The 25,712-nt window shown below is 34.5% G+C and overlaps 1 protein-coding gene across 5 annotated transcripts in view; it reads left to right on the forward strand.

Moving 5' to 3' along the window:
• The first annotated feature begins 19 nt into the window (after nucleotides 1-19).
• CNST (consortin, connexin sorting protein) overlaps nucleotides 20-25,712 on the forward strand; it is a 97,774-nt gene continuing 72,081 nt past the window's right edge. For 2 of the 5 annotated variants that reach the window (XM_074262575.1, XM_074262578.1), the window contains exons 1-2: nucleotides 20-349; nucleotides 6,207-6,300. The gene's annotated coding sequence lies outside the window, so the exon portion shown is untranslated. Of the gene's footprint in view, nucleotides 350-6,206; nucleotides 6,301-13,794; nucleotides 13,897-25,712 lie in introns of those variants that run through there. The other 3 variants (XM_074262576.1, XM_074262577.1, XM_074262579.1) reach the window with 3 other exon arrangements.

A 25,712-nucleotide genomic window follows, 5' to 3' on the forward strand; every position in this document is an offset into this window, starting at 1 on the left:
TCCGCTTCCTCCCACTCTCAGTTCGCCTGAGGGATTGAAGCTGCGATGGGAGGGGAGATGCTCGCTGGACGTCAGTCGTGACTCGTCACTCTATGGTTGTGGCACCTCCGGGGGCCTCTCTAGCCCTTAGCGCTCTATGCTCCACGGCCTCAGGCTGGTCGGCTCTAACCCGCCCGCGAGCCAGTGTGGAGTAACCCGCAGAGCGGGGCGGAGGATCTTGCCCAGAAGCGCCCGGCAGCCGCGGGAGAACCAAGCGCGGTGACAGCTCGGAGGCGGCCATGTCAGCCAGCTGGGCTGGAGCCCGACCGAGTCCCTGACGGCAGCCCGGACCCTGTAACCGGACGCCCAGGTGAGGGAGGAAGAACGGAGGGGAGGTCGGAGCGGCCGCTGCCCACCCCCACGCCAGCCCACCTTCCGCCCCGCGCCCCCAGCCCGCCTTCTCTCGGACCCGCATCCCCCGGCCCGGCCGATCCCCTCCTTGTCCCTGGCGCCCCCATCTCTGCCTTCCAGTTTGGGAATAAGGAGGGGGGGGAGATGTTGCTGCTTCCTCCTATTCACACCTTTGCTGTCTCTTTCCTGGGCTTGTCAGAAGCGCCCCCCACCCCCATCCGCGTCTTCTCCCTCTGCCCGCCGGGAGCGTTTAAACGCCTTGTTTGCCCAATTGCATTTTGTTATTGTGGCGGTAATGCTTCTGTGCATAAATAATCTTATTTTTCCAATTAATATTCACATATCTGAATGAAACCAAGAAAAATGAAGTGCTTTAAAATGTCAACCGGATCCAAGGGACTTCCCAGTGGTTTTTGTTTTTAGGAAAGGCTCTCCTACTTCGAACGTTGAACCTCTGCTTCAGTGCAGCCTAAAGATGGTCAAACAAGTTGTGCTTCGGAGCGCGGTTTCGATGGCCAGTCCAGAGGCTCTAAAAATAGGCTGCTATAATGGAAATGCTGGCAGTCCTCTTACCGACTGGGCAGCGAAAAAAGTCCCAATCCCTTCAGGACGATGTCAGATTGAGGGATTCGAAGCTAGAAGGGAGAGAAGGAGGGGGACGAGCCAAAGCCATAGCTCATAATAGAAGAAAAAGATTTCTAAATAATGTATCATTCAGCGAATAATCACCAAAGTCCGAAGATCTTGATACTTACAGATTTGTCTTAAACTGATAACTAATTCATTAGATTAAAGATTTGTAGTACTCTACAAAGGGATCTTTAGTCATTTTTTGAGTATTTATTCCGACAGTTTCATCTAAGCTTTTTTTTTTTTTTTTTTTTTTTTAAATCATCTCTCTCATGATTGCTGTTGTGGATCTGATTTTTGTCTTCTAATTTGTGTACTTTATGAAAGACATTGAAGTTTACCTTTACCCTTTTTTTTTCTTGTTCAGATTGTTATTATTATTATTTTTACTAGTTTTATAAACTTTTTAAATGTACTACACTTTTTCAAAGTGTTCTTGTGGCCCAAAAAGTTTAAAGTCAGAGTTTTATGGTAGAATGATAGCTTAATTCATCAGTTAAAAAAAAAAAAATCATTCACTCTTCATCTTTTAAGCTCCCTATTTATTTTAGTAGGAGTGTTTCTAAAGTTCCATTTAATAATATCTGACTGATTTGATTTTCTTTTAATTCTGGGGGAAAGAATGAGGTTTTACATATTCCTGACCAATGAATTTCTATTGTTATGTGCATTTTTCTGATATTGAAAATTTTCCTGGTTGGGTTGGAAGAGCTTTAAATTAGGATTTAAGTTTGTAAATTTCAATAATTAGATGTTCTGATCACTGATGGAATGATTCTGAAAATCAACATTTAGGAAAATTTAGTATGGTTCCCTTTTTGATTTTCTTAAGAGCTGCATGTTATTTATAGCCTGTGCTATTTTTGTACTTCTGCAAAAGGTAGACAGTGTGGGGTAGTGTCAAGAGCTCTTACTGTCTTTGAAGTCTGACTCTAGGTTCAAATCCCTCCACTGACACTGTCATTTTATTAACCTTGCTGGGTCAGTGTCCTCATAAATAAAATAAAGGGTCACACTAATTGATCTGAGGCCTTTTCCAACTCTAAACCTTTGATATCAGGGCAAAACTTCTGACTGTATTATTTTATTTCCTAGAATCTGACTTATTGAAGTTTCTTTTATTCTCAATGGTATTTTTAAAGTAGGAAAGACAAATGCCTTTTTACTTATTGTTTTTCATGGACTTTAGACTATGAAAAAAGAAATTAGGATATAGCAAAGATTAAAGGTTTTTGTTTGCTGTCAGACCTAGTGAGATGTGATTAAGTGTTGTGATATTGGAACTAAGTTCCAAGAAGTCTTTTCTTCTGGGTGTGGCCTTATTAAGGCTGGGGACAAACAGGTGCTGAGTAGTTGTTCAGTGAGGGTCATAAGAAGATGAATAGAGTGCCAGGTCATTTCCTGGGATGTCATTATTACTATCATTTAACATCTGAATGCCAGCCTTGGCATTGTACAAGATTTTATGAATTAGATTCTGTGCTTCACACTATTAATAATAGGGGTGAAAACCCAAGACTTGGACTTCATTGCCTAGAAGATAAATCTTCTGTCATTTTGTATTTTCTTAGTCCCTCTCAGGCAAAAGTAGAAGAAAATTTATTGTAACACTGTAACAGGAAATAAACTTGTTTTTTAGCAAGGTTGGTGAGGAAGATCTAATGATGACTGTTGCCAATGTCTAGAAAATCTAACAGTGATACAATTAAAGCAGTGGTAGCATAACTTTCTGATTTTATTTTATATTGGGCACACTGTCTGGGCATGTATTTTGTGTTGTTTTTTTTCCAATAGGTGTAATATAGTTGGCACCAAATCCATTTCTTGTTCAGATCCCATACAAGAACATCGTTTGGGGAACTGGCTCTGAAGTTAACTGATCCTAATAGAAATCAAACCTACCTCATGAACACCATTTTCTCACTGACTCTGTCAGCTGTTGTTGTATAAATTATATGTAGTACCTAACAATATTAGCTGATGGACTTGGTTACCCTTAATGTTATGTAAATACATGATGTGGTGCTGTGACAAGAACTTTCGGTTTAAAGTTTAGTTTAGAAGATAGGTTCAAATCCTGATATTTGTAAAGTCTTTAAGGTTTGGAAAGCACTTAACAAATATCTCAATTCTGGAAAGTGGGTGCTATTATTATTGTTATGTCTGTTTTATATAGATAAGGAAACTAAGGCAAACAGATTAAGTGACTTGTTCAGGGCTACATGGCCAGTGAGTATATAAGACTGGATTTGATTTCAATTGGAGGTCCAGTGCTACATTCACTATGATCCTAACCGCCTCAGCCTTAGTTTGTTTTTCTATAAAATGAGGAAATTTAGACTAGAGGGCTTTCATTTCTATATCTGTAATCCTGTGAAACTTTATTCTTTGAGTAGTGGAGGGTTTAATTCATGCTATTTATCCCTGGGAATCACTGAATAAAATCAGTTTGGTGCTTAAACCACAGGCACAATTTAAGGGGGAAAAAGCTACAAAGTATAAAAATACTAACTTTTATGGATGAAAATAGTTTTATTAAAACCAATGACATTTAATTTTCCCTTCATCAAACATTTCCTTTCAATTGTTGTAAAAGTTTTATCCTATAGAACAACACGTTGCAATTGAAAAATAGATGAATTTGGAATCTGAAGACCTTTGTTCAAATGTCAGCTCTGCCATTTGCTGCCTTTGAAACTTTGAAAAAAATCATTTAGCTCTTCTGGAATAGAAGTTTCTTCTTCTGTAAAATGAGGGAAGATAAACTAGATGACTTATAAAGCCTCATCTTAAATCTTTGTCCCACATTCAATATTTGAGTATTCCATTGAAGTTTTTTTATTGGTTGGGTGTTATGGAAACTTATGAGGGAACATATTTCACAAGGATTTTTAGTTAATTTTAAATCTAGGTATGCCTATGCTAGTAAACATTTATTAAAACCCTACTATGAAGTCCTAGGGATATTTTTAAAAAGCAAAACAAACAGACAAACAAACAAAAAATCCAGCCCCTGCCCTCAGTAGCTCACAGAAAAGGCAGCATACAAACAATTATCTATAAACAGGTGCGGGATAAATAGAAAATTATTAACAAAGGAAAAGTAGTAGCATTAAGAAAAATTGGAAAATACATCCTAGAGAAGATGATATTTAAACTGGAACTGAGGGAACCCAGGAGGTAGAGATGACATCATTCTAAGTGTAGGGAACAGCCAATGAAAATGCTCTGAGTCTTGTTGGAAAATAGTATCTTGTTCTTGCAAGACAACCAGTATCACTAGTCTGAATAGTATATGGTGTAATCTAAAGTGTAAGAAGACTGAAAAGGTAGGAAGGAGTTAGGCTATGAAGGGCTTAAAATGTCCCCTTCCCTCCCTCAAAAAAAAAAAAAAAAAAAAGATTTTAGGTGAGAAGGAGATACTGGAGTTTATTGAATAAGGAGGTAGGTGAGTGATTTAGGAAAATCACTATAGTACCTAAATGAAGGATGGAGTGGAGTGGGAAGAGACTTGTGGCAGGGCAGATCAACAGGCCAGCTATCGCCATAGTCCAAGAAATTTAAGGGAATACCAATACATATGCCAAAGTTCCCTAAATGCAGGTAGGAGTTGCAGGGAAAGGGCGATTTTCAGTCTAAGTACTGAATTCATTGAGGAAAAGAAATATGTCCTGGAGGTTTGTAGAAAATTACCATATTTTGATTTAGTGGTAGATGTGGATTTCATTAGTTTTAAAGGAAGAAAAGTTACTGAATGATGCTGACAAGTAGAGAACATATAAGTGGCTATGGGGATTGAAGTATATTCTAACTCGATCACCATGATTAGTGAATTGAGAAGAATGAATGAAAATACAGCCCTCAGAGAGGCTGTCATCATGAAGGAACCAGATTTTAGTGAGTAAGAAATTGGAAGGGATGCATAATGAAAAGGTTTAAGATGAAGAAAAGGATTATTTTCTTTGAAATAGATATTTCTGATGTCCCAGTAAAAGAGTGAATTTAGGACTTGGGCATGGGAATGGGTGTGGAAGTTTGAGAGGAATAGAAATAAGAAATTAGATACTGGAGGATAAGTAAATGAAGTTTGAGTGGTCACCTGCAGAGTTTCAGAATCACTGTGAGGTGGAGGGCATTACAAGGGAGTTTGTTAATCATTCGATGAAAAATTTGGAGAGGTTTCAAAGTATTGTGATTTCTTAGGAGTCTTTTCAGAGTCTTAGGCAATTTAGAGGATTAAGTGAAAATTTGGTATCATTTTTCTTTTTTGAGGGAAAAAGTAATAGTATCTCCAAATTTTTCTTGAATTAGAAAAATAAAAATCTAAAAGCTAATTTGTAATCTGACAGTTTTCACCTTTTTCTTTGTTAATAGTGGCTAGACAACACTATATATGGTTATATCTTGAGTGTTAAGTAATACATGTGGGTATTTCTAGACATTTAGTTTTCTAAATCTGGGATCTATGAATTTGTTTTTTAAAATATTTTAAAAACTGTATTTCAATATAGTTGATTTCTTTTTTAAGTCTATGCACAAAAACACATTTTAAAGTTTCGATTTGCAGAAGTGGCGGTTATTTTTTTCTTTTATATATGCCTTTTTATTTTATACATTTAGAAATATGATTCTGAGATGGGGGCCATAAGTTTCATCAGACTTCCAAAGGGATACATGACACAGAAGAGGTTAATTTGATCTTGAAGTGTTTGTTTAGTTATGGGATTTCGCTTTTTCTTTATTTAGGAGTCTTTTCTCTGGGGAAAATTCTTTCCTTTCAACCAGGGAATATTTTTGTTTTTCCAGACATTTCAATGTTCTTTCATAACAAATTGAAAACTATTTAAATAACTAAAATCTTATAATTGCATTGACAATTATGAGAGATTTCTCAAGCCTTTTTGTCCTCTGACCTGCCTGTGTGTATTTCTATTTTGACATTATATTTTCATGCTAGCTGTCAGAACTTTCCATTATTAATCAATGTAATTTCTCTGATAAAGTATCAAATAGTAAGTAGTACAAATAGTAAGAATAGTAAGAATAAGAAAATGATATCATTTTAATCAATAGTAATTGTTACTTATTTATCTTGTAGATATAGAAACTCTTTTAGGAAGTGTTGATACTAAGTGACAATTATATATTATTTAAAGTAATCCTATAATTTCCTATTTTTTTTGCAGGAATGCCTATGTGTACATCCTTGATGATTGCTATCTGAATAGAGAACTTCTTATTTTTGTATTGTCACAGAATCTTGAAATTTTATTTAAAATGGTAAGTTTTAGTTTTTAAGTTTTAAAGAAAGCATAAGCAGTTTAAAGTTTTCTATGGCAAATGTAGAGTTATTTTTAAATATGCAGTTGCTTTGCAATAAATTAAACAGTCTGATTCCTCATTTTCTGTCATACTTAAGAACAAATAATATATGTAATGTGACAGGTATAATGAAATAATGAAGAGAAAGCCTAGACCAGAATCAGAAAACCTGGGTTCAAGTATAATCTCTGGCTATTGGTTACTGGCTATTGGCCTGCTCTAAGCAAATACTTTATTTGTCAGTGCCCAAGAAAATCCCTAATACTATACATTTCAAAATAATTTCTAGATCTGCTTTGGTAGAGCGAGTTTCCTTAATGTAAGACGTAGTTAGAGCTTTTGCCTAATACTATAACTCCATTAAACCATATCAACTTAGCTTGAAAACATTGAATTCAGTAGAAATTATACTGACTAGGGAAATGACAAATTTTAGTACATAAAGCAACAACAACAAAAAAAGGTAAATACTTTGATATCTTTATTGGTAGTAAGCTAGTTGTCACAGAGGATAGAGCAGTAGTCCCAGAACTCAAAAGGTCTGAGTTCAAATTAGGACTTAGACACTCACTTAACTCTGTATAGGTCAGTTAACCTCTGTTTGCTTTAGTTGACTAAAGTTTAGTTTAGTTTAGTTGACTAAAGTCCACTGGATTGGAAATTACAAACTGCTTCAGTATCTTTGCCAAGAAAACGAGGCTGAGTAAATACAAAATCTTTAATACAAATTCAGCAAACTTGAAAATGATATGGTACTTGTTTTGCTTGTTACTTTAAAAAAATTCTGTAGATTAATGTGGATCTGGTCTAATTCAAATAGAGTTAAAACGCAATGTCAGATCTTAAATGGCAAGAATTAAAGTTTAAAAAAAAAAACCAGAATAATGTGATTAGATAATGATTGTTTCATGACTAAGTGAAAAAAGAGCTTGGTTTGTCTTATTAATCCTAAATTTGAACCCTTGAGTTTTAAATAACATTCTGCAAGTCTTGTTACCATCAGAGACCATTTTATAATAAGCCACAGAAAAATCTATTTTAAGAAAAACTGAACTAAGTGTGGGGAATGATAGGTTTTTGAGGTGTTTTTTTTTTTTTGTTTGGTTGGTTGCTTGGTTTTTGGACATTTGCCAAAGATATTTTAAATGATCTTTTGTTTAAGCACTGTATTTTAAGCTCTTATCTTCAAAAGATTTTTCATTGTGCTTCATTTTCTATTGGTGCCTAGAGAATGGTATTGCTCAATGCCAATCCAGAGGATGGACTCTCTATTGAAATATAGAAGGAATCATAAAATTGAGAGCTAAAAGGGATCTCAGAAGTCACCTCATTTATATATTTCGGATGAGAAACTGAGACCCAAAAGAATTTTTTAAATGACTTGCCCAAGATAGAAGAAAAAAAGAAAAAGAAAAAAACTATTTCAATTGGTGGTTTTTCTTCACTTCCTGTTTTTGATAAGATTAATACCCTAGTGGGGGGAAAGAGCATTTGAGTGTGTAATAATTGTTACTTAGGTTTGGAGTTGGAAGATTTGAGTGTAGCATCTTTGCTACCTATGATCTATGTTAACTTGGAGCAAGTCATTTTATCTCACTTTCCTTTTCTGTATAATTATGTCCCTATCCTGTTCTAAATCCATGATCCACTGACCATTATGAATTACTCTGAATAACTGAATAAAAAAATTCCATATGTTTTAGCAGTCAGCTAATTTATTTGCATTTATTCTATTGTTATTGTCAGGAGTTCTCTGTAAGGAAAAAACTCTGGGTACATGAGGAATAAATTTGTAGTATAGACCTTCTTGGTGAATGTACTTACCTCCCATCTAACCCAATGGTCATGTCCACTAATATAATGCCTCTTTCCATACCTAGAGCTCATGATTTCTCTCTTGAGAGGAGGAATATATGCTTTATAGCTATTCTTCTGAAGCTGAGATTGATTACTATATTAATTAGATTTATAGTGACTTTCAGTTGTATCACTTTATATTATTTTGTTCATTATATTATGTGCTATCTTTGTTCTGCTTACCTTGACATCTGTCGGTTCATAGAGATCTTCAGTAGTTTCTCTGAATTTTTATATTTGGGACATCCCTTTTTTAGATTTCAGATCCACCAGAAACTGAGTGACCTTGGGTTATGTACATCCTTCCTAACAACCACTACCAGGACACACATTCCTTTGGGAAGTGACCTAGTATACTCTTACATAACTTTATTTTCCCTTGTGCATTTTAATAAATTTTACTAGTTGAAGATAATATGACTAAAATCAAATTACTGGTGGGGAATAATCATTTTAACAAAAAATATCTTTCAGCACTTTGGAAATTACTATGTATTTCTGTATGACCTTAATTAAAGAATTCATGTGATGGAATTATCGTGATAGATTTTTAATCATTCAGTCAGTAAGCATTCATTAAACATCAAACTAATAAATAGATAAAACTTTAGTGATAGATACTTTGTTGAGCTCCAGTGATAGAAAGAAGGTCAAAATTCAGAACTCCTGTTCTATAGGAGTTTACAGTCTAATGGGGGAGACAACATATAATTACGTACAAACAATTGGAAATTATAGAGAGAAAGCATCAGCATTATGGAAGATCAGGTAAGCTTTTTTTGTAGATGTTAAGTTTTTATTTGTTATCTGAAGATGGCCAGGGGAGCCAAGGAATGAAGAGGGAGAACCTAAGGAATAGCCAGTGAAATGCCTAGAGTTTGGAGGCAGAGGGACAGCAAGGAGGCTAGTGTTACCAAATCATTGAGTAATAATTCCTTTATTTTACAGTTAAGGAAATTAAGCCCTAGAATGACCAAATGTTACTTATTTGGTTCTTAATACAATGTCCTATGAGTTTGTAATAGATCTAAGAATAGAACTTAAAATCCCCCAACTTCTGTCTTGTTGAGCTCTTCAATATTTATATATACCTTATTGTTTTTAGAAATTTAGTACCATTATAATTTTCTTCCAGAAAGGAAAATTATATTCATTGTATTCATCTGGATCAGTTAAACAAATTTCTAGTTTGTATTTATAAAAAGTTTGAGTTATACAATGTTTTAAAATAAATATAAATTTATTTTTCTTAAGCATATTACTTTCAAGCTTTGCTCACCAAAATATATTGTCTGACCTTTCTGTTTCTAACACTTAGTCCCAAAGTCTTATTTCATATCTACTTGGACTAGTATAATAGCCAGCTCTCTTTCTTCTTTTCCTCATCCATATTTAACACTACTGGTAAAATATTCCTCCCAGTTATGTTCAATTCAATTTAATGAGCATTTAGTAAAAAACATATAATATGGCAGGCAATGTGCTAGGTATTAAGGATAAAAAGATAAAAATGACAAGAAACCCTGTTTTTAAGGAACTTACTTTCAGTCAGTGACAAGGACACAGATAAATAAATACAAAAGAAATAGAAAGTTAATTTCGAATGTAGCTAACAAGTAGGGGAATAAAGAAAATCCTTGCATCTGGAGGTGGCATTTGAGCTAAACTTTTAGAGACAGGAATTTTAAGAGGTAGGGGAAAACAAAAAACAAAATAAAAAACAAAACAAAAGGGAAAACATTACAGACATTGGTACTGAGGTAAGAGATGAAATAATACATTAATCAGTGTCTCAGGGTTCCCATAGACTTAGTTTTTCTCTTAAAGATCTCTCTTAAATCTGAAAATAAGATAACTTTTGTCCTTAAGGAGTATATATTCTCCCAGATCCTATACTTGTAAGAGCACAAAAACAAATGTAAAAAATGTAATAATCACGATACAGTTTTCTTTCCTCTCTCCTTATTGGGTTCCACTTTTTTTACAAGGTCCTGGAATCTTTGCAGCTAAGTAATATACTATGTTTGGACCATCCAAGAAGGGAAGACACATGTAGAAACTGCTAGAAGCCTTTCTCATAAAACCTATATTGTGCAGATAACTTACTGTCATGGTAGAGGTTGAGGATCTATCTAGTCACAAAAGTAAATAGCAAGAGCCTTGGTTATGATACTATTCTTCCTCTAAGAGAAGTAGTTCAGGGAATTCTAACCCAAATAAAAAGCTGGATGCCCAAAGGCAATGACTTAGAGTTATTTGTGAGGTAAGCTGTGAAGTTATCCTTCCAGGCTGCTGTCTTAATTCACTCTCCTAGTCAGACTCTCCTTTCAGACCACCGTCTAAACTCAACCTCAGTCAGACTAACTCCTTGCCCTACTGCCATCCTCTTTTATCCTAGCAGAGAATGGGCTAGTGAGAACTCAGCGGGAGAGATACTTCAACCAATGAACTTGCTCCTCTTAAAGGTGCAAACTCTTTTAAACATGTAAACTCTCCCCCACAAGTCCAAAGGTGCAAACTCCTTTCAAAGGCCTGAACCAAAGGTGTGAATTCTGAGCCAGAGAATTGTTTAGACGACCTGAGTTCTCACCTTGTAATCCTAATATCTCCCCCTTTCTTTTGATTTAGAACATAGGGTGGTCATGACCTGAAACATAAACCCATCAATATGGGAGGTATTACACATAATTACATAAATTATATAAACACATAGTAACATAACACATGCTAGAAGTAATGTAACAAATAACATAAATTGAGAATTTATAAATGTCCATAAGTCCGTTGTCCATTAGTCTCATCTTGTGTTAGAAAATCCAATGATTCCTGCTGGTTTTAAAGTTCTTTAACAGTCTTCTTATTAGCCATGCTGTTTCAGTGTCAGATGTTTCTTACATTTTCTCCTTTGTTTTGAGGTCTCTCTTTTTCTGTCTCTCTCTGATGGACAAGGCAAATACGACTCATTGGCACCCATCTGATTCCTTCTCCATCTGAAGAAATATAAGCAAACCCTCTCTCCCAGGCAGTTAACCTATCTAATTTCCTCCTATTTACTACTTTCTAAATCTCTTATCATCTGGAAATTACGTTAGAGTGGTTTGCACTGGACACTGCCCTGTTGGTTTAAAAGGCCTGTATTCTCCCCAAGTGTAATCCATTTCTGCTATCTGATTGCTTTTTGGCTGACTTTATCAGGTAATCCCTTTCTGCCATGTGATTGCTTTTCTGCTGGTTTATCAAATCAGAGTCCTGACCTTCTAAAGGCTGTTTGGGTATAACCTCAGTTGCCATCATGCCCCACCTATCTTTTAATTGATATCTTGGAGCTGGGTTCCACTTCTTATTTCCCTGGATCAATCTGCATTCTGAGGCCCAGTGGAAGCTCTTGTGACATTTTGGACATGGGGTTTTAGGTCTTCTCTCACCCTGTCTTCTCACTCTATCTCCATATCTACATTGAGCTCTTAGATGTCCAATTTTTCCATATTGAAAACATCACCGAGTTTTTCTAGAAGTCCCTTGCCTGGAGGGACCCTGTCTTTCCATGTTCATCATGGTCTGGGTGTAAAAAGCATTTCTTCCTACTGTAGCACAGCGTCTTATGATCTCCTCTAAAGAAGCATCTTTGTCTAGTCCCCATATAATTCTCTTGCAAATCTCATTGGCATTTTCCTTAGCCAGATGTCTGATCATTATTTATGTAGCTGCATTTTCTACAATAGTTCTTTTGACAGCAGTTTGCAAACGTCCCACAAAATCCGCAAAAGGTTCATTGGGACCTTGCTCTATTTTAGTGAAAGCCTCCCCCCCCCCCCATCTTTCTGTTCGGGGAGGAACCCCAAGCTTTTATTGCAGCCTTAGCAATTTGCTCATACACTGTCATAGTATATTTAATCAGTTCTGAATTCTCTCCATACTGACCTTCACCAGCTAATTGCTCAAAAGTGAATTGTGTGTTAACTCCTGTTTCCAAATTGCGTCTGACTTGGATCTTACATAATTCATGAAACTCCACAAGCCACAACAGATTTTGTCCAGGTTCTAAACATATCCTTGCTATGGATTTCCAATCATTCGGGGTTAGGACTTCATAAGACAAACCATTTAGTAACATTTTAACATAAGCTGATGTAGCCCCATAAAGGGTACAACCTTTCTTCAAATCTTTAATTTTATTCAAATCTAAAGGTGCATATCTTCTCCTTTTTTGACCTACAGAGTTAATCTCTTCAATCACAGGATATGCATGTATAAAATCACTTATATCCTGTCCTCTCTTAGCTTTAACCCATGCTTTTTCTAATCTTGTCATAGGCTGCTTCACAGGCGATTCTGTTTGTGTTTCTGCCTCTTCCCCTCCTCCTTCTTCCTCCACCCCTGAAAGTGGAGTTGATGTGGGCCTGTCAATAATCTGCTCTCTAGGCCGGGTGAAGCTTCTTCAAGAGAATCAGAGTCATCACACCCTAATTCCTCATTTAACCCCTTGCCCTTGGGCAAGATCTTGATCTTTCTTTTTTTCCTTATAGTATGCCAGGGTTGTGTAGGAAATAGAATGTAAAGCTTTTCATTTTTGTTTTTCTATGAACACCAAAAAAGATAACAAAAAGGAAAGTGATAATTGATGAAGAGAATACGAAAGGACAAGTAAATAGATGTACTCATTGGAAAGCAGTTTTCAAACTCTACTTGAAAAACCATTAAACCAGAGACAATCTACCCTATCAATGCTATTAGGAGTATTTCCTAAAAACAAAAAAGGAAGAGAGAAGAGACCCATATTGACGAAAATATTCATAGCAGTATTTTTTTATTATAGCAAAACTGGAAACTAAGGGAATGCCTACTTATCAATAGGGAAATATATGAATTAGTTGTGGTATGTGAATATACTGGAATATTATCCAATCACAAGGAATGAGAAATGAGAGGAATAGATTCAGAAAAACATGAAAGATTTATGTGAACTGATGCAAGGTAAAGTTAACAGAGCCAGACCTCAATTTATTTAACTATAAAATAAAGGAGCTGGATTAACTGGCCTCCCTTTTACTTCCAGATTTATGAGCATTCATGTAGAATACAAGGTGCTACTGTGCTTTTTGTTTGTTGACTATTAAAAAGAAGGAAAGTTATTTGATTTGGTAGTCATCAAAGAGTCATTGCAATTTATTGAATAGAGGAGTAACATAGGCAGACCTATGCTTTAGGAAAATCATTGACAACATGGTAGAGGATAGACTGCAGAGGGAAGAGATTTGAAGTAGGGAGACCGATTATTAGTCCAAATGAAAGGTGTTGAATGTTTGAAATTAGAGTGGTGGCTATTTGAGTTAAGAAAAGTGGAAGATGTTATAGAACTATAAATAAGATTTCACAACTGATTGAATTATGTAAGTTAAGAGAGAGTGAGAAGTCCCCAAGATTTTGAGAGTCATGATTAGAAATATGGCAGTTTCCTTAATAATAACAGGGAAGTTTGGAAGCGGTATGGTTTTTGGGGAAAGGTAATGTAATGGGATATGTGATACAGGTCACAATCAATCCATTGTTACACATTCTGTGGGATTTACTCTGGCTCACCCAAGAATTAAAAGAGGGAGATAGAGCTCTTATTCACTACTTACTGCCCAAGTGCAAAACCTCCTCTCCCAGAGGTGCCTGCCACAGCTATGAAGGGATCGTGGCACCAGGAGATAAGTACACTGGGGAACTGGGGGAATGGGAGGGAGATTTTTCTCAACCTGAGTGCCCCAGTTGCTGTTATGTTTTTACTGAGGAGCCATACCCGACTAAGAAGCATGGAGGATGGAAGCTTGCACAGTGGAGAGCAAGGGTTCAAATGTGGAGTGTTGGGGGGTTGAGGGTCGGTATTGTTTTGGGTGACTTCTCTTTTAAAATATTATGCTAGCCTTTGAGGGAGAGACCCCTCCATTAATATTGTTTATAGAGCCCTAGTGAAGGATAAAACATACTGAAATACAAAATAATGTATGGTAAATGCATGAAGTATAAAATATATTTCTAAGCTTATTATCTCTCAACTTAAAAGTTGAAGAAAATAAAAATAAAGCAGTACACTTGAAGTTGGCATATTTTTCCAAGATCAGTTTTTAAAAATAGGCATGTATATGCACATGTGTACATAAGTATAGAAATCTTGATCTGGCTCTTCAAGAGTTATAAGATGATTACCAAAAATGGTTCTTCAATCCTAAAAGCTTATTGATCCTAAATTAAAGTTAAGGCACCTAGATACTTAGAATTAGTTAACAAGCTTAAGGATTGTCTTTTTTAAAAGTTTTATTGATGTTAAGTGAAGTGAAGAACTAGGCTAACATTGTACACAGTAACAATAACATGTGATGAGCAACTTGATGGACTTGATTCTTTTCAACAATGAGGTGATTCAGAGTAATACCAATAGACTTGTGATAAAGAGAGCCATCTGCATCCAGAGAAAGGACTGTGGGGACTGAATGTGAATCACAAGATAGTGTTTTCAACTTCTTGTTGTTTGCTTGTTTGTGTTTTTTTTTTTTCCTTTTTGATCTGATTTTTCTTGTGCATCATGATAGATGTGGAAATATGTTTAGAAGCATTGCAAATGTTTAACATATATTGGATTACTTACTGTCTAGAGGAGAGGGGAGCAGAAGGAGAAAAATATGGAACACAGAGTTTTGCAAGGATGAATGTTGAAAACTATCTTTGCATGCATTTTGAAAAATTAAAGCTATTTTTAAAATACAAACAAAATAAAACAACACAAGTTTACAAAAAAAAATTTGAGAGGCAACAAAATTTGGATTAAACACAAGGGTTAATGGTAAATTTTTATATCAAAGAGTAAGTTTATAGGGAAAAGTCTATAGTAGTTATTAGAATTTGGTAGATCCAATGAATGTTGACTAGAAGGATTACTGGGCTAATGTAAGCACCAGTTGAAGTTAATAATAAATCTTTAATAAATGAAAATTTTTTAAAATTTTTTCATTAGCTTTCTTTGATCTCAAAATATTTCTCCCAATCATTACTTCATTATATTATTTAGAATAATAATGAGCTAAAAGAGTTCTGTTCCTATGGGCTTTACTTATCTTCTATACTGTGCTATAGAAAGTAAAAGTAGATTCTAATTTGGGTAATATGCAAAGTTAATAAAATAAAAAAATTTTTGAATATGAAACTTTTGTAATGATTTAATTTTTTGGATTTTCTTTTGAATAGTATAACAAGGTAATTATTTTGACACCTTTGCAGCATATGATGAAGTTTTACTCTAACTTTATTAGGCACTTTTTTTTTTTTTTTTTTTTCAGTTTTAAGAATTAGGATTTTTTCTGTTGTGTTCCTGAAGAGCAAAATCAGCAAGTATAATAAAAAACAAAAACAAATAAGTATTTCTTCTCTCAACAAAATTAGTGCTCATCTCCTGACTTTTATATTTCTTTAATTACCCTAGTCATCCCCAGGGTCAAATCTTGAAATCATCTTGATTTCACTCTTAGCCTTTTTATTCTTTCTTTTTTATTCTTACTGGGGAATAGCTTATTCCCAACTGCTACATTTATCCCTTAATTGATCTTCTACCTCCCGTCCTTTACTCCTATAATTCATCCTGCATAACAATGCTAATTAATCTTTTATTCAATTCAGCAAATATTAATTACTTAACTACTGCATGAATAAGATAGGGTGGGGATATAAAGGCAGATAAAACACAAATCACACTCTGAATGAAGGAAGAAAGAGTATTCCTTCCATAGCAATTTTCTCTGTCTCTGAAGTCTGATAGAGCTTTTAAAGCTGGGATCTGTACCACTTATTTGACATTTAATCATCATATACTGTCTTTCAGTGTTACATTTTAGCATCACCTACTTGGGGTGGGGGTAGGGTAGTACCATGGATAAAGTTCCAAGCTGGAATCAGGAAGACTCTTCCTGAGTTCAAATATGGTCTCATATTTGATGTGTGACCCTGAGAAAGTCACTCAACTCTGTTTGCCTCAATTTCTTCATTTGGAAAATGAGCTGGAGAAAGAACTAGCAAACCACTCCAGTGTCCTTGCCAAGAAAATCTCAGATGGGATCACAAAGAGTTAGACATTAAACAACAACAACATCCCCTTCTGGAGAACCTTTAATAATTCTGCATGATGTATGAAGTCTAGTCTTCTTTGCTCAAAGGTTCTTGGTGTTTTCAAATATGAGATCTCCCTTTTAATGTAAATTTTGTGATTGCCTTCCAAAGTAGTAGTTGTTCCATGAATATATGTTAATTGAGAAAATAGACTAGAAATTATTATGAATCTAGTTATACATTTAGTTAAATTTTTATTACTCAATAACATTCATGAATTTGAAAATGATAATGGACATGTGAAAAATGTGTAGTCTTCAGGACACATTTGAATTAAAAAATTTTATCCAGATCTATGATTTCATTTCTGTAAAGAGCTCTCTTACAGTTCCCCAGAAGAAGAACACTTCCCCTACAAATGGAATTTAGCAACTGTTTTCTAACCTAGAGACTTGGAGAGTTGCCTGAGATACTGAGAAATTAAGAGACTTTGCCAGAGTCCCAGACAAGTATTTGTCAGAGGCGAGCCTTGAATCTAGGCCATCTGTATCAGTTTTGCCTTTTCTCTTTCCATAATGTCTCTGACATCTATCCCTTCTCTCTACTCCCTTAACTATCACTCTAATGTAGACCTTTATCATTTCCTGCCTCAGCCATTGCAATAATTCTTTGGTCTTCTTGAGCCAGGTTGGTTCTTTTCTAATCCATTCTTCATAGAGCTGCCAGTCATTTTCCTGAAGTGTGGATCTTCCCATTGCTGTGCTCAATCAATTCTAGTGGCTTCTATCATTTCTAGGAGCAAATACAATCTACAGTTTGGCATTTAAAGCTCTTTACAACTTCACTGCAGTCTACCTTTCTATCTTTTTATTTTATTTGCTTTCATACACTCTATGGTTCTCTGAACTGGCCTTCTCACTGTTCCATATATAGGACTTCTACTTCTCTCCTGCCTCCATGTCTTTTCCTAACTGTTTCTCATGGCTTGAATGTATTAGAAGCCCTTGTTTTCTTTTGAATTTAGATTAGCAATGCCTCTTACATGAAGAATTTCCTGATACCCCCCAATTGCTGGTATTCCTCTCCTCAAAATCCTTTATATTTATTTTGAATATATTCTTTATGTATTTATTGATATGCATTTTGTCATTCCACCATACCCTTTTCCTCCCTAAGACCTAACTAAACTCCCTGAGAGTGGTGAGAATTTCATTTTTTTCTTTATATTCCCAACCACTAACACAGTGCCTAGTACATTGCAGGCTCTTAATAAATATTTACTTATTGGTTGGTACCATGATGTCTTTTTGCTTATTTATATATCCATATGTGTATTCTTAGACTTCTTACCTCCATGACCTCTCAAGTCCTGCAGCCCACAAGCTAGGAACTATTAGCCTATCATTCAAGGCTTCTACATTCTGCCTCACTTTTCAAATTTCATATACAAATATTTGAGTTGTTACTACATATCTGGGCAAAGATATGGTGAGGGAAGTAAATGTTTTAGTTTGATTTGTTTTTTTTGCTGTATGTCCTTAAGAAACTTAAAGTCCCTGTTGGAAAGATAAGGAATTTACATTAAAAATAATTAATAATGTAAGGTAGCAAATTATAGGGACATAATGAATGGTAAGATTATAGGTTACAAGAAAGCAGAGCTAATTCCTAGTTGGGGTACTAAGGGTAAGTGTTGAACTGTGGGTAGGATTTTGACAAATGAAAAGGATTAAAGGGCACATGTGTGTACACTCTCCCCACCCTCCCACCCCCAAACACACACACACTCACTAGTCAAGAGTGGACTGCAGTGTGACTCAAGTTTATAAGATCATGGATTTGGAGCTGGACAAGACCTGAGACTGTAGAATCCAACTCTTATTTTACACATGAGGAATGGAGCTCAAAGATACTATGGGACTTGCCCACATTCAGAGATGTCTGAGATAGAAGTGGAACTTAGGTCTTCTGACTCGGTTCTGTAGAGAGGACAGGCCATGGATTGTCTGGAGACAGTGATGGGCAAGTTTGACTGGAGTGGAGAATTCTTTTACAGAGTTAATAGAACATTGGACTCTGGTGACAATATAAGAAATAAAAGGTAAAGTGGTTTTATATACAGTTTCTTATATAATTAAATCAAACAGGTAGACTAACTTCCAGTTCTTCCTTGCCTAGTCAAACCACTGTAGTCTAGACAGATTCCCCTGCTGGAAATGCTATACCTTATCTTTGCCCAAAATAATAATACAAGATAAATATTTATTAAATATTTTATGTATCCAGATCACCATGATAGGCACTGGGAAAATAAAAAGTTTAGCTTTGTCATGTCTTTATGTATCTACTCCTGCCTATGGTGATCTCTCCCTTCTTAGAACTCTTATATAGCATTTATTGCATATACCACTGATTTGGCACTGTCTTTAATTGTTACATAATTCATGTATGTATGCCTCATTTACCTAAGTTGCACATAGTTGCAGAGCAGTAATTTTATTTGAATGAATTTTAACAAGGGTAAAAATTATATTAACCTCCCACAATGCTGAGTAACAATGCTATGAGCAACAGTAGTTGCTCAATTATTTGTTGAGTGGAGTATATTTTAACTTGGCTTTAAAAAAATTACTGGGATCTAGGAAATTGTCTTGTAAAATTTCAAGGGATCCTTAGAAACTTGGCTGTCAGAGAATATGAAGAAATGCCAAGATGGAAACATTCTAAACCCTTGTTTTAACATGTTTTTACTTTAGTTAAAAAACAAAACAAAAACAAAATTGAATTATTTGTTAATACATATTGAAAAGTTTCTGCCTTGTACTGCCTTCTCTATCATAGTTGTTTAATTAAATTCTCTGGAGTGAACACATTTTATTTAAGATAGGAACATCAGTTATGCTAAATGTTTATGTTAATTACTTGTGTTAATAAGATAGCTTCAGAGTTGAGTTTTCTTTTTAGAATTTTAATCTACACAAGTACATTCTTATATGGAATAATCTCTTGTAATCTTTTAGACATCTTGTCAATTAAGATTTTGAAACATCTGACATTTTAAATCTTGTTAAATCTAGTCACCTAAAACCTACTGATTCCTCACAGTGGCTTTCCCCTCCTATACCTTTCACCCCTGCTTTTTTCCCAAGTAAATAGGAAGTCATTATAGCAGTAAGTGAAATGACCACAATTTATTAATCCTTCACATTGAAAGCCATGCTGTTTCCTCTTTGTGGGATATTTAACAAAGCTTATCATCCAATTGATTTTGAAATATCTTACCATTTTTAATGACTGTTAATTAGTAGGATTGGTATTTTACTTTTGTAAATCATCTCCCTTCATATTCCTCCCACCTCTTTAAAATTATAACTTTTCCCTCTGTACTTCTCAGTCTCTTCCCTGTTTTGTCATGATTATATCAACTTGTTTTATTCTATCATTAGTCTCTCTATATTTCTCCTACATTATTTTTTTTTATTTCTATGCCCAGACCCTCACATATAAAAGATCTTTAGTAAGGGCTTATTTATTGATTATTCTAAAACATTAGTCTTCTACTTTAAATTTCTGGATATTTCCATTTTTTTAAATGATGTAGCGATTCCTTACAATTTTCACAGGTGATTATATTATATAATTATTTGTGCAATTTTTCATTTTGCTATTAGATCATTATTGACATAGAACTATAATGAGGAAATTAATACTTTGCTTATGACAGATTTTTTTTCTGGATTTCACGTTTTTAAAAAATTAGAGTTTGAATTCTGGCCCTACCTTTTACTAGCCATGTAACTATGAAAATCTGCAAGTCACTTTACCACTCCAGATTTCAGTGTCCACGTGTGTAAAGTAGGAATAATAATAATTAAACAATGTATTTCTTATGGGTTATTAAAAAGATGAAATGTCACTAGGTAGATAAATACTTTGTAAAAGCTATTTGTGCTATACAAACCATAGCCATCATAAAGAGAATGTATTGGAAACCTTATGTAACTATCAGGATATAATTTGTTAAATTGAAAATATGTCTGATTTAGTAAAGCAGTAGATGAGGAAAAAATCTTAAACTTGGCTTAAAAAAAGCTAGATCCTAGTCTGTCCATTCTTGAGCCATTCTTCACCTTCAAAAAATTTAAGAAGTAACCACCAACTTCTGACTTTTCTTTTGAATATTTTAACTTTAACAGCATAAAGCTTCCAGAATTTTTTGTCTCTTGATTCTTAAACTCTGCAAATTATCAGAGAAGTAGAATATGGAAAATACCATTCATCTACCATTGAATATATAGTCCAATATTAGAGTTCATATTTTTTTTTTTGTTTTGTTTTGTTTTAAACTAACTCCTACTTCCTTTTGGACTATGACAATTACTGTCCATGTTAACTTTTACTTTTTAGTCAATGTCAGTAAAAACAAGATACATAATTATAAAGCTTCCCCTCTGTTCTGTTTCCTGTTTGATAATTTTCATGGTTTGTGTGGCTTGGGAGGGGGGAAGGAGGTGTTTTTGGTTAAAGAGAATTTTAAGAGAGATAGTATGACAGTGACTGATCCTAGAGTTAGAAAGAGTTGTGTTCAAATTCTGTCTCTGACATTTACTGGCCGTATGAAGATAGGCCAATCATTTACCTTTTAGTTGCCCAGTGGTTAGAGTACTGATTGAGTCTGGAATTAAGAAGATCTGAATTCAAATCTAGCTTCATTCAAATACTGGCTGTGTGATCTTCATACTTAATTATTTAACCTCTGTCTACCTTAATTTCCTCAGCCATAAAGTAGGAATTATAATAGATAGCCCTTTTTTTATGGGGTTGTTGTGAGGATCAAATGTAAAGAATTTAGGCCTGGCAAATGCTTGTGCTTTTCCCCTTCTTCTCAAAGCATTTTTCTTAGATCATAGGTTATAGAAGAGTTGTTGATTTGTATTAATAGAGGAAATTCTCAAATGGAATCAAAGCAGAGAATCAAAAAACAAAACTTAAAGCAAGTTCATATTTGTTTAATTTTTGTCATCTTAAATCTGTTCCCTTAGCCAAGAGTTAATAGTTAACTCTTACAGCTAGTAAAAAATAAAATATATATTCCATTGAATAATTTTATGTACTTACAACATAGAAGACAGTTTTGTGGGGAGCTTTTAACTTGTTTGAGAATTGAAAAAACTAAAGAACAGATTTAAAACAATAGATAAGTTAGAAATAATGGTATAAACAATGTTCTTAGCTGAAGTAATTTGCATTTTATAGATTTTAAAAAACATTTTTAATGTTAGTTTTTTTTATATCACCTTCATATCTGAATATATCTCTTAGCTGATAAGGAATTGAACAGTCCTTTTTTAAAAAATCATTTTACAGATGAAAAAACTGAGGACCAAAGGATTGTTTTGTATACCTAATGACAATATGGGTGTTTTTCACTTTTTTACTGTCTTCATCTTTTCAGAAAGATTAAGTATTTACGTAAAACCTAGAATTGGTGAAGACACAAATGTTGATATTTTTCCAATCATAGTATGCTTTAAAAAAAAAAAAAAGTACAATTCTATCCGAATTCTATTCTTATTTTCTATTCCTTTCCTTTGTAGCTTTTCTTTTTTCCTCCAATATAATTACACTTTTCCCTTAAAACATTCAGAAAAAGGCAGTGTAGCATAATGGACAAAATGCTTTAATTCATTCTTACTGGAAGCAGCTAGACTTCCTGAGAGAAAGACTGAAAGTCATATTGCTAGACAGGTCAAACTACACCACTATCAACTACATCACTACTTCCCCTAAGACTCTGAAGGAGATAGTAAAAGACTTTGTATACAATAATTTAGGAATAGCAGCACCCCAGATTACCAATCCTGCCTTCATCCTGTGCACAGTCCTCATTCCCTTCACCACCACCCTACCCTCCCACCCTCACTGGAGAATTTATCCCCAGCATCAATAACCACTGGTCAATAGCCATCGAAAAACAAGGAAGTCCAAGATTCCCACTGGCCTTGCTTCCAATGCATACTTGAAAGCTTTCACCCCAGAAAGCAGCCCCTATAGAGACCAGAACAGTTCTTTCTCTGGATATGGGCAGCAATTTCCATTATGGGTCTTTTTGAACTGTCTTAGATCATTGTACTACTGAGAAAAGCTAAGGCTATCAAAATTGATCATTGTACAAAGTTGTTACTATGTACAATGTTCTGCTAGTTCTGCTCACCTCATTAGCATCAGTTCATGTAAGTCTTTCCGGGTTTTCTGAAATCTAGCAGTTTTTTGTGGTGGTAAAGAATTGAACATTGAGGGGATGCCTATTAATTAGAGAATGGCTGAACAAGTTGTAGTATATGAATGTGATGGAATGTCGTTTTGCCATAAGAAATAATGAAAGGAATAGTTTCAGAAAAACTGTGGCATCTGAATGCAAATCAAACTATACTGTTTTCACTTTTTTGTTATTTTTTCTTTCTCATGATTTTTCCCTTTTGTTCTGATTCTTCTTTCACAACTTAACTAAGGTTTGAATTTTTTTTAAGCTGCTACAAATACTTTTGTGCATATGGGTCCTTTTCCTTTTTCTTTGGCCTCAATATAGTAACAATATGACTAGGACAAAAGGCACTCAATAATGATTAAAGCATTTTTGTTCAAATGAATATTAATAGTTTTGATTTCTTCTGGAAACTGCCTGCTCATATTCTTTGACCATTTATCAATTGGAGAATAGCTCCTATTTTTATAAATTTGGTTTAATTCTTTATATATTTGAGAAATTTGCCACAAACTCTCCTTTCCCCCCATCCCAGTCTAATTTGGCTGCACTGGTTTTGGAAAACAAAATTCTTGACACCAATGTCCTTGGCACCATAAAATAGTTCAACATCAGAAACAGATAATATTTTATCCATAGAAACAGCTTGAAATAATATACAGTATCATCTGCTTTGCTTGAAAACAGAGTCTTTGTCTCCACTTTTCTGTGTCCTCAGTGCTTATCACAATTTGTGAATAATGTTAAATAACTTTTCATTTATACATTATCATTCATTCTACAAGTATTTAATTCACGTCTATTATTTTTTAAGATATTTTTCTAGGTACTGGCCACAAAAATACAAAAACAATATGAAGGACCTTACCTTCAAACACAGTGAACACATTTATAAGTAAATACAAAATATATGTGAAATAACATTCTGGGCGATAAGTAAAGGTCTTTTAGGAGGTGGACTTGAGCTCCACTTGAGCTGGACTTTGTAAGGATTCAGATTTGACTGGTTTAACCTCAGAGAAGTTATTTAACTTCTTCTTTTCCTTCAATTTTCTCATCTGTAACATTAAGGAATTAGATTAGGTAATTTCTTAAAGTCCCTTTCAAAACTATGTTTTTAAATCCATTACAGCTATAGCTATCTTGTAGATGGTCTATGTATGTGTCTGTGTGTGTGTTTGTATACACATACATATAGACTGTTTGTTTAGATAGGATTTTTGGAAGTCTCAACAGTTATAGAATAAATATACCCCTTGTCCAGCCATTTGTCTTTGAATCTGGACCGAGATATTGAAGTTTTGGGCAGCCAGGTGCTACAGTGCAGTGTGTATTGTCTCCTTAGAATGTAAACTCTTTGAAGGCAGAGACTGCCTTGCTTTTCCCTTGAATTTGTATTGCCAGTGCCTAACATATAGTAAGTATTTGATAAACGCTTTATCATTCTATCATAATTTTTGTTTACTTATTATTTTTAAGTCCATCTTTTGAAAAGAACCAGAGCCAGAGAAAACATTTTAATAGCTAAGTTTATTTCGATTTAATACTTAATAACTTAATAATGCCACTGACCTACTCATTATTCCATTGACATACCAATAAAACTATAAAAACAATAATTCTCTTTACTAAAGTTACTGCATAAAATTGTTTCTTTAATACCACCACCAGAAACTTCATTTTATTTATATTCATTTTATTTGTATGTGTATACACATACACACATATGCATATAGCTAGATAGCCTTATTCCTTATGTTACCCATTAAATATTTTCCTCTAACTGCCATTTCTCCTTGGTCAAGGAGTAGAAAGAGAAGTAGTTTTGGAGTTTAGAAGACGAGGTGTGCCACTTCCAACATGTATCACCTTGAACAAGTGATTCAATCACTCTAGGTCTCAGTTTCTTCATTTATAAAATAAGGAGGTTGAAGTAGATGATGACTAAATTCCTATTTAGCTGCAAATCTCATGAACCTAATCTAGAATCTAGATATTAATTCTACCCTGTGACCTAGCTTTGTAGATGACTCTGGATGCTCAAAATTTGCGCCTATAGAAGGAATTAGTTTGGATGAATCCTGCTAAATCGGAAAGGCTCCAAATGTGACTGATGAAGCCTTTTTTTTCCCCTAAAGACTAATCTAATCTAACTCAGTTCAGAAAATCTTGTCTCCATTTTGGCCATAGAATAGTGTATTTTTCAGTCTTGGTAACTTTTGAAGACTACCTACAAAGATGTAGAGGAATTCTTAGTGTATCAGTGGAGGGAGTATCTAAACTGATGAAATGACAAATCCCTGAAAGAATGAAATAAGGATGTTCTTTATTTCTCTCTATTCCATAGTTCTCAGAATAGCAAGCATAGTTTATTTGCATGTAATGTAAGAAAAGTAACTGAGAAATAGACCACTGTACCTTGTTAATGGTGATTTATTTCACATTTGAGGATTGAGAGTATATATTGAATTTATTGACTAGTAAAAATGTCATTTACTATTTACTATTATAAAGGTTGAATTTATTTAATAGTATAAAAACTGTGAGTTAGATGATATTAAAGTTGTCTGAATGATGGTGTTTATAAAAATGTGCTTGTAACAGGAGGCCATTTTTAGTATTGTCAGTCTTTTTTTTTTTTTTTTTTTTTTTTATTATATATATATATATATATATATTTTTATAATATTGTCCCTTGTATTCATTTTTCCAAATTGCCCCCCCTCCCTCTATTCCCTCCCCCCGATGACAGGCAATCCCATACATTTTACATGTGTTACAATATAGTCTAGGTACAATACATGTGTGTGAATATCATTTTCTTGTTACACAATAAACATTAGAATCCGAAGGTACATGCAACCTGGGCAGAGAGATATTAGTGCTAACAATTTACATTCACTTCCCAGTGTTTCTTCTCTGGGTGTAGCTACCTCTGTCCATCATTGATCAACTGGAAGTGAGTTGGATCTTCTTTATGTTGAAGATTTCCACTTCCATCAGAATACATCCTCATACAGTATTGTTGTTGAAGTGTACAGTGATCTTCTGGTTCTGCTCATTTCACTCAGCATCAGTTGATTTAAGTCTCTCCAGGCCTCTCTGTATTCCTCCTGCTGGTCATTTCTTACAGAGCAATAATATTCCATAACCTTCATATACCACA

Source organism: Sminthopsis crassicaudata, chromosome 4, assembly GCF_048593235.1.
Source record: "Sminthopsis crassicaudata isolate SCR6 chromosome 4, ASM4859323v1, whole genome shotgun sequence".
Classification (NCBI taxonomy): domain Eukaryota; kingdom Metazoa; phylum Chordata; class Mammalia; order Dasyuromorphia; family Dasyuridae; genus Sminthopsis; species Sminthopsis crassicaudata.